The sequence below is a fragment of the Crinia signifera genome, chromosome 3 (assembly GCF_055691185.1).
Source record: "Crinia signifera chromosome 3, ASM5569118v1, whole genome shotgun sequence".
NCBI classification, from domain to species: Eukaryota; Metazoa; Chordata; class Amphibia; order Anura; family Myobatrachidae; genus Crinia; species Crinia signifera.
This window is the reverse complement of record NC_139219.1, coordinates 117,724,195-117,739,826: the sequence shown is the minus strand read 5'-3', so window position 1 is coordinate 117,739,826 and position 15,632 is coordinate 117,724,195.

Here is a 15,632-nt window from a genome sequence, read left to right as displayed (position 1 = left end):
CTATAACACTAACCATACACACACACATCCCGCAGCCTATAACCCTAACCATACACACACACATCCCGCAGCCTATAACACTAACCATACACACACACATCCCGCAGCCTATAACCCTAACCATACACACACACACCCGCAGCCTAGAACCCTAACCATACACACACACACCCGCAGCCTATAGCCCTAACCATACACACACACACCCCGCAGCCTATAACCCTAACCATACACACACCCCCTGCAGCCTATAACCCTAACCATACACACACACATCCCGCAGCCTATAACCCTAACCACACACACACATCCCGCAGCCTATAACCCTAACCATACACACACCCCGCAGCCTATAACCCTAACCATACACACACACATCCCGCAGCCTATAACCCTAACCACACACACACATCCCGCAGCCTATAACCCTAACCATACACACACCCCGTAGCCTTTAACTCTAACCATACACACACATCTGGCAGTCTATATCCCTAACCATACACACACACCCCGCAGCCAATAACACTAACCATACACACACCCCGCAGCCTATAACCTTAACCATGCACACCCCCGCACCCTATAACCTTAACCATGCACACCCCCCTCAGCCTATAACCTTAACCATACACACCCCCGCAGCCTATAGCCCTAACCATACACACACACCCCGCAGCCTATAGCCCTAACCATACACACACACCCCGCAGCCTATAGCCCTAACCATACACACACACCCCGCAGCCTATAGCCCTAACCATACACACACACCCCGCAGCCTATAGCCCTAACCATACACACACCCAGCTCTTTTCCGCCGGCTCCATCACCATCACGTCTGAGCTTCAAGTGAGGTTTGCTGCTGTTACGTTCATTTCTTTTAATTAATTGGGACGCCAGCACCTTAAATTACATTGTTTTACCATTAATTACGTGTGATTTTTCTCTTTCAATGGTCCTGGTGACACAGCTCAACACTGGGATGTAGGAGGGTCCGAAGGAGCCAGGCACCTATCCTAAAGCTTTAGAGGGTAGGCTCCTCCCCTACTGCATCCCTGGACTCTTCAGTTCGTGTTAGGTGCCCACTGGAGTGGGTGCTATTCTAAAGGGCTGCGGGGGCAGCCGAAGAAATAGAGTAGTTAGGGGATTTTTTATTATTTTATTAACTATTACCCTAGCTAGGTAGGCACAGTGTGAGGATTCTCATAGTGAATCCTCACACTGCTAGCGCAGCAGGAGCTGACAGAAGCGCGTCCTGTCAGCTCTCTGTGCACAGGGTAGACGCTGTCTGGCCTCCCTGTGCAGCGCTTTTAGCCTCTTTTATGAGGCTGCCTGGGCTCCGGAGCATCCTGAAACCGGCTCCACAGTTAGGTGGGGATCATGGGGGACAGGCGCTCCGTGATGGCGGCGGCCATTTTATGCGGAGCTTACACGCTGAGCTCCTGACTGAGAGGACAGCAGCGCTGTGACAGGCATGTTCCAAGTGGTCCCCATTTGAGGGGGAGACACTGGAACAAGGAAATCCTACCTAAGGAGCGGCTAGCTGGGGGTGGTTGGCGCCAAAAGGTCACGGACCCCGCAGCAGCAGGGACTTTTGGTCTCTTCCTTCACTCTGACTTTGGCGCCTTTCAGAACGCTTGCAGCGGAGCTGAGCTGGCTAATTGATCCTGGCAGAGTGACTTGGATTTCCTGGGCATCGCTTCCCCGCAGTGAAACCTACAGACAGCTAAGTGACTGGGTGCATTGACTTTGTATAAGCGCTTGTACAATTGTTTGCACTGTGTATATTGAGATATATATATTTTTCACTTGCATCATGTCTGAGCATCAGGCTGTGGTTTTGGGGGAGGGAGCCCTTAGTGCACTGAGCGCGTGCAATGTTTGCACACAAAAGTTTGTCCCTGAGCAGATGGCCAAGGGGGGCTTATGTATTACTTGCGCTGATGTGAGACCCATGGGCAGTGAACACCATAGGGCAGAGCAGAGTGAACCTGCGTGGGCCAGTGCCCTAGGCAGGTCTGTAAACGCTTTGGTGCAGCTTCTGGACAGGCAGAGTGATGTGCTGGTAGAATCACAGAGACCTATGCCATCATCTCAGCAGTCGTCTGGCTCCTTGCCTCTTACCCAGGCAGATCCTGCGCTTATTCAGGTGATGCAGGATACTGCTAAGGGGATCAACAGATTCAGTGAAATACTGGACAAAATGGATGATGTTGCAGGGACCCCTAAAAGGTCTTATGCTATGCCTAATGTGGTAGAGGAGGAGGAAGGAGAGTATACTGACACACCCTGGGACCAGGGTGATGATTTTGAAGAGACCTCTGCTGCTGGTATAGAGGATCTCATTGTAGCTGTAAAACAGGCGTTAAAACTGTCTGTTGAGGATAAGACCCCTGTTAAGGGTGTTTTTAAGCGACAGCGGAAGGAGGCTGTTACTTTTCCCTCAGACGAGGGGTTACAGGAACTATTGGAAGGGGCTTGGAAAACCCCAGATAAGAGGCTACAGATGCCTAAGAGATTCCTTAGTCTGTACCCCATGCCGGAGTCTCATTCTGAACTCTGGGAAAAGGTGCCTGTTGTGGATGCTTCAGTGGCACGTTTATCAAAAGCTACGGTATTGCCTGTACAGGGTGGTGCAGCTTTTAAGGATTCTGTGGATAAAAAGCTCGAGGGAAACCTCAAAGCTATTTTTGAAGGGGTGGGGTTTACCCTGCGTCCCCTTATTGCTTCAGCCTGGGTCTCTAAGGCCATTATAGAGTGGGCTGGTGAGTTATGCACCATGCTGCAGGCTGACACTGGTGCTTTGCTGGTAGCAGAAAAGATTAAGGCCGCTGCAGAATATGCGGTGGAAGCAGAAGAGGAAGCTCTTAAAATGGCTACCAGAGTGTCCACAGTCTCTATTAATGCCAGGAGAGTACTCTGGCTTAAGGCCTGGGAAGCGGACAATGAGTCCAAAAAGGCCCTAGAATTGTTAGCTTTCAAGGGAAAGTTACTTTTTGGTTCTGAGCTTGAGGAGATTATAAAACAAGCCACAGGCGGCAAGAGTACTTTTCTGCCGGCCTCCTCAACAAAGCAGTCATCCAGATTCGCTGCTTTTAGGCCGTCCTTTCGGCCCTCCCCTAGAGGTGGTGCGTCCTTTCGGGGACAATCGTTCAGGGGAAAGTTTCAGACCTCCAGGGGCAAATCTCAAAGGTCCAAGTTTGGCTCTTTCCATAAGAAGCCTGCCTCTAAAGGAGAGGATAAACCCTCCGCATGACTGCATGGGGATAAGCCCGGCAGGGATAAAGGTGGGGGGGCGTCTCACACACTTCAGGGACGCTTGGGCTGCTCTAGACCAGGATTCCTGGGTCTTAGAGATCATTACCCAGGGTTACAAAATCCCTTTCAGAGGGCGGCCTCCGAAGAGGTTCATCCCCACACCCATACCAAAGCAGGCGCTCCTGCGCACAGCTCTGATGAGAGCGGCTCATTCCCTTTTGGAAAAAGGGGTGGTAATTCCGGTTCCCAGGGCAGAGTGGAAGAAAGGATTTTACTCCACGCTGTTCCTGGTGCCCAAACCAGACGGGTCTTTCAGACCAATACTAAATTTGAAGTCCTTAAATGTTCACCTATGGGTAGACCATTTCAAAATGGAGTCTTTGAGGTCTGTTCTCCTGAGTCTGGACCAGGGAGAATTTCTGGCGTCCATGGATGTCCAAGACGCATATCTGCACGTTCCCATTCACCCGGAACATCAGACGCTGTTGAGATTTGCCATAGGAGACCTGCATTTACAGTTCCGGGCGTTACCCTTTGGGCTAGCAACCGCGCCAAGGGTATTTACAAAGATAATGTCAGTGATGGCGGCAGTGCTGAGGCTCAGGGGAATCACAGTAATACCCTATTTGGACGATCTCCTGTTCAAGGCAGAGTCAGCAACCCTGCTTCAAAGTCACTTGAAAGAGGCCATCAATTTTTTGCAGGCTCACGGCTGGATTTTAAACTTACAAAAATCTCAGTTGGTACCATCACAGAGGATCCAGTTCTTGGGAGTCATACTGGATACCCATCTCCATCGGGTATTTCTCCCGGAGATAAAGGCCAGGGATCTGGTCACTCTAGTTCAGGAGCTTCTCAGAGCTCCGAGCTTGTCAGTGTGGAGGTGCCTCAAACTCCTGGGGAAAATGGTGGCGTCATTCGAAACGCTTCAATTTGCCAGGTTCCACTCACGAGTATTTCAATGGAACATTTTGTCAGCCTGGTCAGGAAACACTTTGACCATGAAAACGGAGTTGATAGTGCTGTCCGCGGACACTCGGGACTCCTTGAAATGGTGGACAGAGGTAGATTCCCTTCAGTGGGGTCGGTCATTACAGACCTGGGACTGGTTGGTAGTAACTACCGATGCCAGTCTCAGGGGCTGGGGGGCAGTAGCCCTGGATCTCAGGCTGCAGGGCCTGTGGACGGCAAACGAATCAGTGTTACCAATCAACATCTTGGAGCTGAGAGCTGTCTGGAAAGTGATTTCCTTGGCGGGAGACAGGTTAAGGAACCTCCCCTTGAGGATTCAGACCGACAATGCCACAGCTGTGGCGTATCTGAATCATCAGGGAGGTACACGCAGCAGATTGGCCATGTGGGAGGTGTCCAGAATCTTCCTATGGGCGGAACAGAATGTTCCTGCCGTATCGGCTATATTCATTCCAGGAGTGGAGAATATAGAAGCAGACTTCCTGAGCAGGGAGGAGCTCAAGGAAGGAGAATGGAGCCTACATCCTCAGGTGTTTCACCAGATCACGGCAAGGTGGGGAACTCCGGATTTGGACCTAATGGCATCCAGGTTCAACCATCAGGTGCCCAGGTTCTATGCCAGAACGAGAGATCCGCTAGCAGAGGCAGTGGATGCCATGACTACTCATTGGCAGGGAGACCTTCTTTATGCATTCCCTCCAATTCCAATGTTAGCGAGACTGTTGAAGAGGGTACAGGACCAGAAGGTTCCGGTGATCCTTGTGGCCCCAGATTGGCCAAGGAGGTCTTGGTACTCGAGGCTTCAGAGGTTATCAGTGGATTCATGGCGTCTACCTCTGAGACCAGACCTGTTAAGACAAGGCCCATTCAATCACCTGGATTCCGATCGATTGATTTTGACGGCTTGGTTATTGAAACCGCCATTTTAAAAAAGAAAGGATTTTCTGATGCAGTAGTGCAGACTATGATAAAAGCCAGAAAAGCTGTTTCTTCTGCAAATTATTATAGAGTCTGGAAGACTTATATTAGATGGTGTGAGAGGCAAAAAGCTCACACATCGCACTTCAAATTATCAAAAATGTTAGATTTTCTACAAGATGGATTTTCTTCGGGCCTAAGCCTTCAGTCGTTGAAGGTGCAGATTTCGGCCTTGTCCATCTATTTTCAAAAAAGAATTGCCATTTTACCGGAGATTCAAACTTTTTTACAAGGGGTATCCAGACTGAAACCCCCGTACAAGCAACCAGTAGCACCTTGGGATCTGTCACTGGTTTTGGATTGCCTTCAGAAGGCACCTTTTGAGCCTTTAAGGTCGGCTGACTTTAAGTTTCTCACGTGGAAGCTAGTGTTTTTGTTAGCAGTAGCATCTGCTAGAAGGGTGTCAGAGCTGGGAGCTTTGTCATGCAAATCTCCCTTCTTAATTTTTCACGATGACAGGGCTGTTCTGAGAACAGTGCCGCAATTTTTACCGAAGGTAGTCTCTGCCTTCCATTTAAATCAGGAGATAGTTCTACCTGTGTTTCAACCCCCAGAGGGTTCCAAGAAAAGGGACAAGTTGAAGACTTTGGATGTTGTGCGTGCCTTACGCATATATGTGGACAGAGTGAAGAGTGTTAGGAAAACTGACACTTTATTGGTACTGTATGACGTACATAAAATTGGTTGGCCTGCATCTAAGCAGACCGTTGCTAGGTGGTTGCGTTCTGTGATAGCCTTTGCATACACCAAAGTGGGTAGGCCTGTACCGGCCAGAATAAATGCGCATACCACCAGGTCAGTTGCCACCTCTTGGGCAGTCCGACATGGGGCCACAGCTGAGCAGGTTTGCAGAGCTGCCACTTGGTCATCTGTTCACACATTTGCCAAATTCTATAGATTCCATGAGTTCGCGTCGGAGGACGCATCATTCGGGCGAGCAGTGCTGAGAGCTGCAGACCTGAGCGTACCCTCCCAAAGGACCGGCTCTGGAACGTCCCAGTGTTGAGCTGTGTCACCAGGACCATTGAAAGAGAAAAAGGGATTTTTGTAAGAACTTACCGTTCGAATCCCTTTCTCTGATATGGTCCTGGTGACACAGCGATCCCTCCCTTACGCTCAGTAAGTATGCCAGAAGTTCATGATGTTCATGTTAAAATGGTTAAAAGTTAACAGTTTCTGTTATAAAATGTGCATATAATATGTGCAGGCGTTTGTACTGAGTTAATGTATTCCAGTGGCTTTGAAAGATTGAACTGAAGAGTCCAGGGATGCAGTAGGGGAGGAGCCTACCCTCTAAAGCTTTAGGATAGGTGCCTGGCTCCTTCGGACCCTCCTACATCCCAGTGTTGAGCTGTGTCACCAGGACCATATCAGAGAAAGGGATTCGAACGGTAAGTTCTTACAAAAATCCCTTTATGTATATTCTTGTATATGACTTTATTATGTGTTTATAAAATATTTTTGTTATTTCAATTGAACGGAGTCTTGTGCCATTATTGAAAAGGGGGACCTATATTACATTTAATTTTTAACTTTAATCAAAGGTATAATTGCTAATGCTGTGACAGCTTTCCAATTGTTTTCTTTTATTTCTTACAAGCTGGTTTGCTTGTTATCATATGCGGCTTTCCTTGGCTATTATTATTTTTATTCAATATAGCACCAGAGGTATGGTTTGACTCACTACCTCCCTCACCAAACAAATTTGATCATTGCACAAAGCCAAAATGGCTCTGGGAGGGCTGCTGAGCATGCACAGTTGTGTGTAGCTCCTCCCACGGTCCTTTGCAGGGAGGACCATGGGAGGAGGCACATGTGCAGCAGCCCTCCAAAGGGAGCCTGCCACCCTGGTCACCCCATCGACACTCCCCTTAACTCCGGCGATCCAGTCCGGAGACTGCACCACTGCCAGAAGGAGGAGGCCTGGCTCTGTGTTCCTGCTCAGCATATGTGGACAGAGGGGAGCGGCTGCCTGGAACTCGCTGCTGGAGGGAAAACCATCAAGTCAGACAGAAGGAGCAGATTGGTCGCCATCCTTGGAAGGAACCCCCAGCCTGGTGGAGTTCCATGACCTGGTAGGGTCAGCATGTCATGTATAGGTAGGCATCATTGACTCTGGCACCTGTATCCACACACACACACCCATAGCCTATTCATACATACAGATGGAGCAGCACTCATTCATCTTCCTTAAGCCATGGCTCACCATGGCTATCCTATTGTTCTCAGCTGCAATACAATACATAGAACAATACAGTAGGGGATTAGCATAGTAATCCAATTACTCACTTAATCCTATTATAGGAATGGATGAGAGTGGCTACAACTGTACGCACACACACACACACACACACGTAGCCTAACCCTGTCCATACACACACCCATAGCCTAACCCTATCCATGCACGCACACACACACACACTACACATGTAACCTAACAGTATCCATACACACATGTAGCCTACCCTATCTGCACACACGCCCATCCGCACAATATACATACACACACACACACCTGCAGCCTAACCCTATCCATACACACACACAGCCTAACCCTATCCATTCATACACCCATAGCCTAACCCTGTCCATACACACACACTCGCAGCCTGACCCTATCCATACATTTGTAATTTGATCTCTGCCCCAGGCAAGGGGCGTGGTCTCATTAAAATGGGCATGGCCTCACCGGAGAAGACTACCGTACGCCCCAGTTTTTGGCCCTGCACCAACAGACATTTGCCACCACAGGAAGAACTTTTTTTCACCATATTAAGCCCCATACGGTAATGTCCCCTGCACCATATGCCCCACACTGCAATGCCCGTGATACATTATGCCCTACAAGATAGCTTCTACACACTGGGTGTCATGCTCATTACCAGGGGTTTCATGAGATGGGTGTCTTCATTGCCAGGGCTTTCATGCTCTGGGATGGGTGTCATACTCATTGCCAGGGGTTTGTCATGCTTGTAGCCAGTGGTAATGCTCATTGCCAAGGGTGTGTATTTTTAAACCTTTTTAAAAATCCAATGTTTATTCTTACAGTGAAATTTTACATTTCTGAATTTAAAAAAAATAAATTGAAAAAAAGCTATGAAATTCCATTGACAAAAAACCTTACGGTTTCACATGTCCCATTAAGGCTTCTTACACATGATCTGGCATTTCTGAAACCTGTTGTAACTCTTCCACTCAAACTCCAAAAAGCAATGAAATTCCGATCATTAAGGCTGGCGCCTTAATGGACGTGTTCCTTGCGCAGTACAGATATGGTACGCCATCACAGCCTGTGGGTAAGTGCAGATTCAGCACTCTCACAGAGTGAGATTGCTGTCACTCTGGTGGAGCTGCTAATTCACAGATTTGTGTGCTCATTGGAATACACACATGCAGTCTATGCAACTGAAGGTCTGAGCAGTAAACAGAGCCGAGAGGATAGGGTAAAAGTGGTGTTGATTGGGGGAGGAGACAGTGTGGTGCAGTTGAGGAGGAATAGAAATGCGTAGATCAGGCATGTCCAACGTTGGCCCTCCAGATGTTTTGAAACTACACATCCCAGCATGCTTTGCAATAGAGAATGCTAAAACTAATAGCAAAACTGTGGCAAAGCATGCTGGGATGTGTAGTTTGACAACATCTGGAGGGCCAACGTTGGACATGCCTGGCGTAGATGGTGGAAAGGCTAAGCAGTATTGATGGGAGACTAACAAATGCGATTGGGTGGGAAACAGTGAAGCAGTTGGAGAAAAGACAGAGTGGACCAGATAGGAGAGAGATAGCAGTATAGATGGAAGGAAACTGTGGCATGGATGAGAAGGGCAGAGCAGCATGGATGGAGGGGGTACAGAGTATCACTAATAGACTGGGATGCATTGGCACAGATAGAAAGAAAAAGAGTGGCATCGGTGTGGAAAGACAGGGCAGCGCAGATGGGGAAAGACACATTGGTGCAGATGAGGCAATACACACAGCAGTAGGTATCGGGGAAGACAGAGCAGCATGAAGGTGTATAGGAGAAGAAAGTGTCGATGCATAGTAGTTGGGAGTATTATAGTTTTTGCAATTATGAAAGATGTTTCTGGTAACTGCATGTGAATACTAAATGAAATGGATATACTGTATGTAGTGAGTGTGAAAGCTGTTGGACCCTCAGTGGGATAGTTCTAGTAATAGTGTTTATTCTAGTACCTGCCATCTTTGAAAACCCATGCAGTTCCTCTACCCTGTCTGGGGTGTTGCTGTCTGCTGTAGTGTTTCTATCACAGGTCTGGTTTGCAGTGCTGATATACAGACCACACAGTGCTAGAATTACTACAGCAGACAGCTACACCCCAGGCAGGGAAGAGGAACTGCATGGGTTTTCAAAGATGGCGGGTGCTAGAATGAACACTATAGTAACTCAGAGGTATAGACAGTTTTAGATGATTGCAGGTACTTATTAGGATGAGTGCACCACATAACTGCTCAGACCTTCAGTTGCATAGACTGCATGTGTGTATTCCAATGAGCACACAAATCTGTGAATTAGCAGCTCCACCATTGTGTGAGTGACAGCAATCTCACTCTGTGAGAGTGCTGAATCTGCACTTACCCACAGGCTGTGATGGCGTACCATATCTGTACTGCGCAAGGAACACGTCCATTAAGGCGCCAGCCTTAATGATCGGAATTTCATTGCTTTTTGGAGTTTGAGTGGAAGAGTTACAACAGGTTTCAGAAATGCCAGATCATGTGTAAGAAGCCTTAATGGGACATGTGAAACCGTAAGGTTTTTTGTCAATGGAATATATATATATATATATATATATATATATATATATATATATATATATATATATATATATATATATATATATATATATATATATATATATATATATATATATATATATATATATATATATATATATATATATATATATATATATATATATATATATATATATATATATATATATATATATATATATATATATATATATATATATATATATATATATATATATATATATATATATATATATATATATATATATATATATATATATATATATATATATATATATATATATATATATATATACAGGTCGAGTATCCCGTATCCGAATTATTCCGAAATACGGACATTCCAGAAAGTGAAAAAATTTTTTTTTTTTGCTTAAAACTCACTGGGGACATTTGTAACAGCATCACTGGGGACATGATATGTAACTGGCACTATATATGTGCAAGAAAATGATTGCTTGGCATTCAAATTCAATATCTGAGATAGTACACAAATTTTGTTTCATGTTTTGAAACCTTGTTTTTTGAACAAATAAAATATATTTGTGTGTATTTTATGTGGTAATAAAATATATTTGTGTGTATATTATGTGTTTATACAGCATAAATGCAAGATACTTCAAAATACATCATTGAAATATTAAAATATTCCGAAATATGGAATAATCCGTTATCCAAAATTCTCCTGGTCCCGAGCATTTTGGATAAGGGATACTCAACCTGTATATATATGTATATATATGTGTATATATATATATATATGTGTGTATATATATATATATATATATATATATATATATATATATATATATATATATATATATATATATATATATATATATATATATGTGTGTATATATATGTATATATATATATATATATGTGTGTATATATATGTATATATATATATATATGTGTGTATATATATGTATATATATATATATATATATATGTATATATATATATATATATATATGTGTGTGTGTGTGTGACAGGCTATGTACTGTATGTGTGAAGGAACAGGCTATGTGTGTGTAACAGGCTATGTATGTATATGTGTGTGTGTGTGTGTGTGTGTGTGTAACAGGCTTTGTATGTGTGTGTGTGTGTGTGTAACAGGCTTTGTATGTATGTATGTATGTATGTATATATGTGTGTGTGTGTGTGTGTGTGTAACAGGCTATGTATGTATATGTGTGTGTAACAGGCTATGTATGTATATGTGTGTGTGACAGGCTATGTACTGTATGTGTGAAGGAACAGGCTATGTGTGTGTGTAACAGGCTATGTATGTATATGTATGTGTGAGTGTAACAGGCTATGTATGTATATGTGTGTGTGTGTGTAACAGGCTATGTATGTATATATATATATGTGTGTGTGTGTGTGTGTCAGGCTATGTACTGTATGTGTGAAGGAACAGACTATGTGTGTGTGTAACAGGCTATGGCCCTCATTCAGGTTGGTTCGCTCCCCCGCACGTTCACACAGGGGAGCGATGTTGTGCATGTGCAGCCACTTTGTGTGAGCGGGCGCGGGAAACCGATTATTTGCCGTCCCTATCGCATGCAGCAGTGTGGACGGAAGCGTGGGGTGGTGGATATGGGTTGCGCCGATGGGAACTCCCATGATGTGGGTGCCAGGGAGGGCAGCTGATGTCACCGGATGTCAGCTGCCCACCCTCTTCTCATACAGGAGCGCCACAGATCTAAGACAGCAGAGACTGACTTAGATCTGCGAGCGCTTGAGAAATCATTTGATGGTCGGCGACCGCACTGCCCTGCACACAAGCTGCAAATCGATGATTATGTAAAACATCCGTTCGCATGCGTGAAATCTGAGGTATTTAGATGACCAATCAGAATTACCTCCAATGTGTGTGAAGGGAACAGGCTACATGGGGCCTATTTATGACGGATCCTATATGGAATGCGATCTGGGTGGTACCATACTGCCCAGGATCACATGAGATTAAAGAGGTTTAATGGACACAATCCCCCCTGTCCCTCCAGGTGCACATACCGCTGGCCATCACAATGCAGCTGCTCTTGGCGCCGGATCTGTAGCTTTGGGGGACACAGCAGATCCCGGCAGCTCAGCTCGGCGATACTGTAAGTAGTGGCATCTGCTGCTTCTTGCCAGCAGGTTGAAAGAACTGTTGCCGCTTTCCCTGCTGCGTGTGTGAGCTTGGGATCCTTATACTCCAGAGGCGGCGCTTCAAATGGGGATGATCGTGCCAGCCACAGATCTTGGAGAGAGGAGCCAGCAGTGGGGTCCTTGCGGAGGATGGGAGCTATTACCTAGTTCCCATCCTCCGCAGGGACCCTGCCGCTATCTGCCCATCCATGGCCACGACCCCTTACTCCCATGGGCGCAACCCATATCCACCACCCCACGCTTCTGTCCACACTGCTGCATACGAACGGGGCGGCAAGTAATCGATTTGAATTTTGTGTAGCATAATGTGTAAGGGGCAAGTATAAGGGGTCTACTATTGTGTTGCATAAAGGGTATATGGTGTGGTACACACCCCTATATCCTTTAATGGCCACACCTCTTTTCTGTTGCTCGCCACTCCAGGGGGGCCCCGTGACGCTGTTGTACCGGGGCCCAGGATTTCTCTTGGCAGCCCTGGGGGCACTGGGGGGGACAGCGTACACACGGGGGCGGCAGCGAACACACGGGGGCACTGGGGGGGGGGCAGCATACACACAGGGGCAGGGAACAGCATACACACGGGGGCACTGGGGGGCAGGGAACAGCGTACACACGGGGGCACTGGGGGGCAGGGAACAGCATACACACGGGGGCACTGTGGGGCAGGGAACAGCGTACACACTGGGGCACTGGGGGCAGGGAACAGCGTACACACGGGGGCAGGGAACAGCGGACACACTGGGGCACTGGGGGGGGCAGCGTACACACGGGGGCACTGGGGGGCAGGGAACAGCGTACACACGGGGCAGGGAACAGCGTACACACGGGGGTACTGGGGGGTAGGGAACAGTGTACACACGGGGGCACTGGGGGGCAGGGAACAGCATACACAGGGGGGCAAGGAACAGCGTACACACGGGGGCACTGGGGGGCCAGGGAAAAGCATACACACGGAGGGGGCACAGCATACACAAGGGGGGGCACAGCATACACACGGGGGAGGCACAGCATACACACTGGGGGGGGTACAGCATACACACTGGGGGGGGTACAGCATACACACTGGGGGGGGTACAGCATACACACTGGGGGGGGCACCGCATACACACTGGGGGGGCACAGCATACACACTGGGGGGGGGGCACAGCATACACACTGGGGGGGCACAGCATACACACTGGGGGGGGCACAGCATACACACGGGGAGGGGCACAGCATACACACGGGGAGGGGCACAGCATACACACGGGGTGAACTATATACACGAAAGCACTGGGGGGAGGCAGCATACACACGGGGGCACTTGGGGGGACAGCGCACACACGGGGGCACTGGGGGGGACAGCATACACACAGGGGAACTGGGGGGGACAGCATACACACGGGGGCACTGGGGGGGGACAGCATACACATGGGGGCACAGGGGGAGACAGCATACACACGGGGGCACTGGGGGGGACAGCATACACACGGGGGCACTGGGGGGGACAGCATACACACGGGGGCACTGGGGGGGACAGCATACACACGGCGGCACTGGGAAGGGGACAGCGTACACACGGGGGCACTGGGAAGGGGACAGCGTACACACGGGGGCACTGGGAAGGGGACAGCGTACACATGGGGCACTGGGAAGGGGACAGCGAACACATGGGGGCACTGGGAAGGGGACAGCATACACATGGGGGCACTGGGATGGGGAACAGCGTACACATGGGGGCACTGGGAAGGGGACAGCGTACACACGGGGCACTGGGAAGAGGACAGCGTACACACGGGGGCACTGGGGGGGACAGCGTACACACGGGGGCACTGGGAGGGGAGACAGCGTACACATGGGGGCACTGGGGGGGGACAGCGTACACACGGGGGCAGAGGGGCAGGGAACAGCATGCACACGGGGGCACAGGGGCAGGGAACAGCGTACACACGGGGGCATTGGGGGGCAGGGAACAGCGTACACACGGGGGCACTGGGGGGCAGGGAACAGCGTTCACACGGGGCACTGGGGGGCAGGGAACAGCGTACACACGGGGGCTGGGAACAGCTTACACACGGGGGCACTGGGGGCAGGGAACAGCGTACACACGGGGGCACTGGGGGCAGGGAACAGCGTACACACAGGGGCACTGGGGGGGGCAGGGAACAGCGTACACACGGGGGCACTGGGGGGGCAGGGAACAGTGCACACACGGGGGCACTTGGGGGCAGGGAACAGCATACACACGGGGGCAGGGAACAGCGTACACACAGGGGCACTGGGAGGCAGGAAACAGCATACACAGGGGGGCACTGTGGGGCAGGGAACACGGGGCACGGAACAGCATGCACTGGGGGCAGGGAACAGTGTACACACTGGGGCACTGGGAAGGGGCCAGCGTACACATGGGGGCACTGGGAAGAGGACAGCGTACACATGGGGGCACTGGGAAGAGGACAGCGTACACATGGGGGCACTGGGTACACACGCGGACAGTGGGGTGGGGGCCGGGTACACACAGGGACAGTGGGGGGACGGATTTACCTGGATGTAGCTGCTCCTCTGATGGTCCGGGTGGCTTCTTTCTGCCTTCTCGGTAGCGGAGGCAACTCAAGGAAGCGCCTGAATCTGGTCCGCAGGCTGTGGTAGCTCCTCAGTCCTGGCGGTGGCATGGGGAGGTCAGCGTCTGGGCAGGAAATATAATAAATAATAATATTAAAGGGCTCAGCGTACACACGGGGGGGGGGCACAGCGTACACACGGGGGCACTGGGGGCAGGGAACAGCGTACACACGGGGGCACTGGGGGGCAGGGAACAGCGTACACACGGGGGCACTGGGGGGCAGGGAACAGCGTACACACGGGGGCACTGGGGGGCAGGGAACAGCGTACACACGGGGGCACTGGGGGGAGCAGCGTACACACGGGGGCAGGGAACAGCGTACACACGGGGGCACTGGGGGGCAGGGAACAGCGTACACACGGTAGCACTGTGGGGTAGGACAGAGCACACACGGGGGCACTGGGGGGGACAGAGCACACACTGGGGCACTGGGGGGGACAGCGTACACACGGGGGCACTAGGAAGGGGACAGCGTACACACGGGGGCACTGGGAAGGGGACAGCATACACATGGAGGCACTGGGAAGGGGACAGCGTACACATGGGGGCACTGGGAAGGGGACAGCATACACACGGGGCCAGGGAACAGCGTACACACGTGGGCACTGGAGGGCAGGGAACAGCGTACACACGGGGGCACTGGGGGGGCAGGTAACAGCGTACACACGGGGCACTGGGGGGCAGGGAACAGTGTACACACGGGGGCAGGGAACAGCATACACAGGGGGGGCAGAGAACAGCGTACACACGGGGGCACTGGGGGAGGAACAGAGCACACACGGGGGCACTGGGGGGGACAGAGCACACACGGGGGCACTGGGGGGGACAGAGCACATACGGGGGCACTGGGGGAGGAACAGAGCACACACGTGGG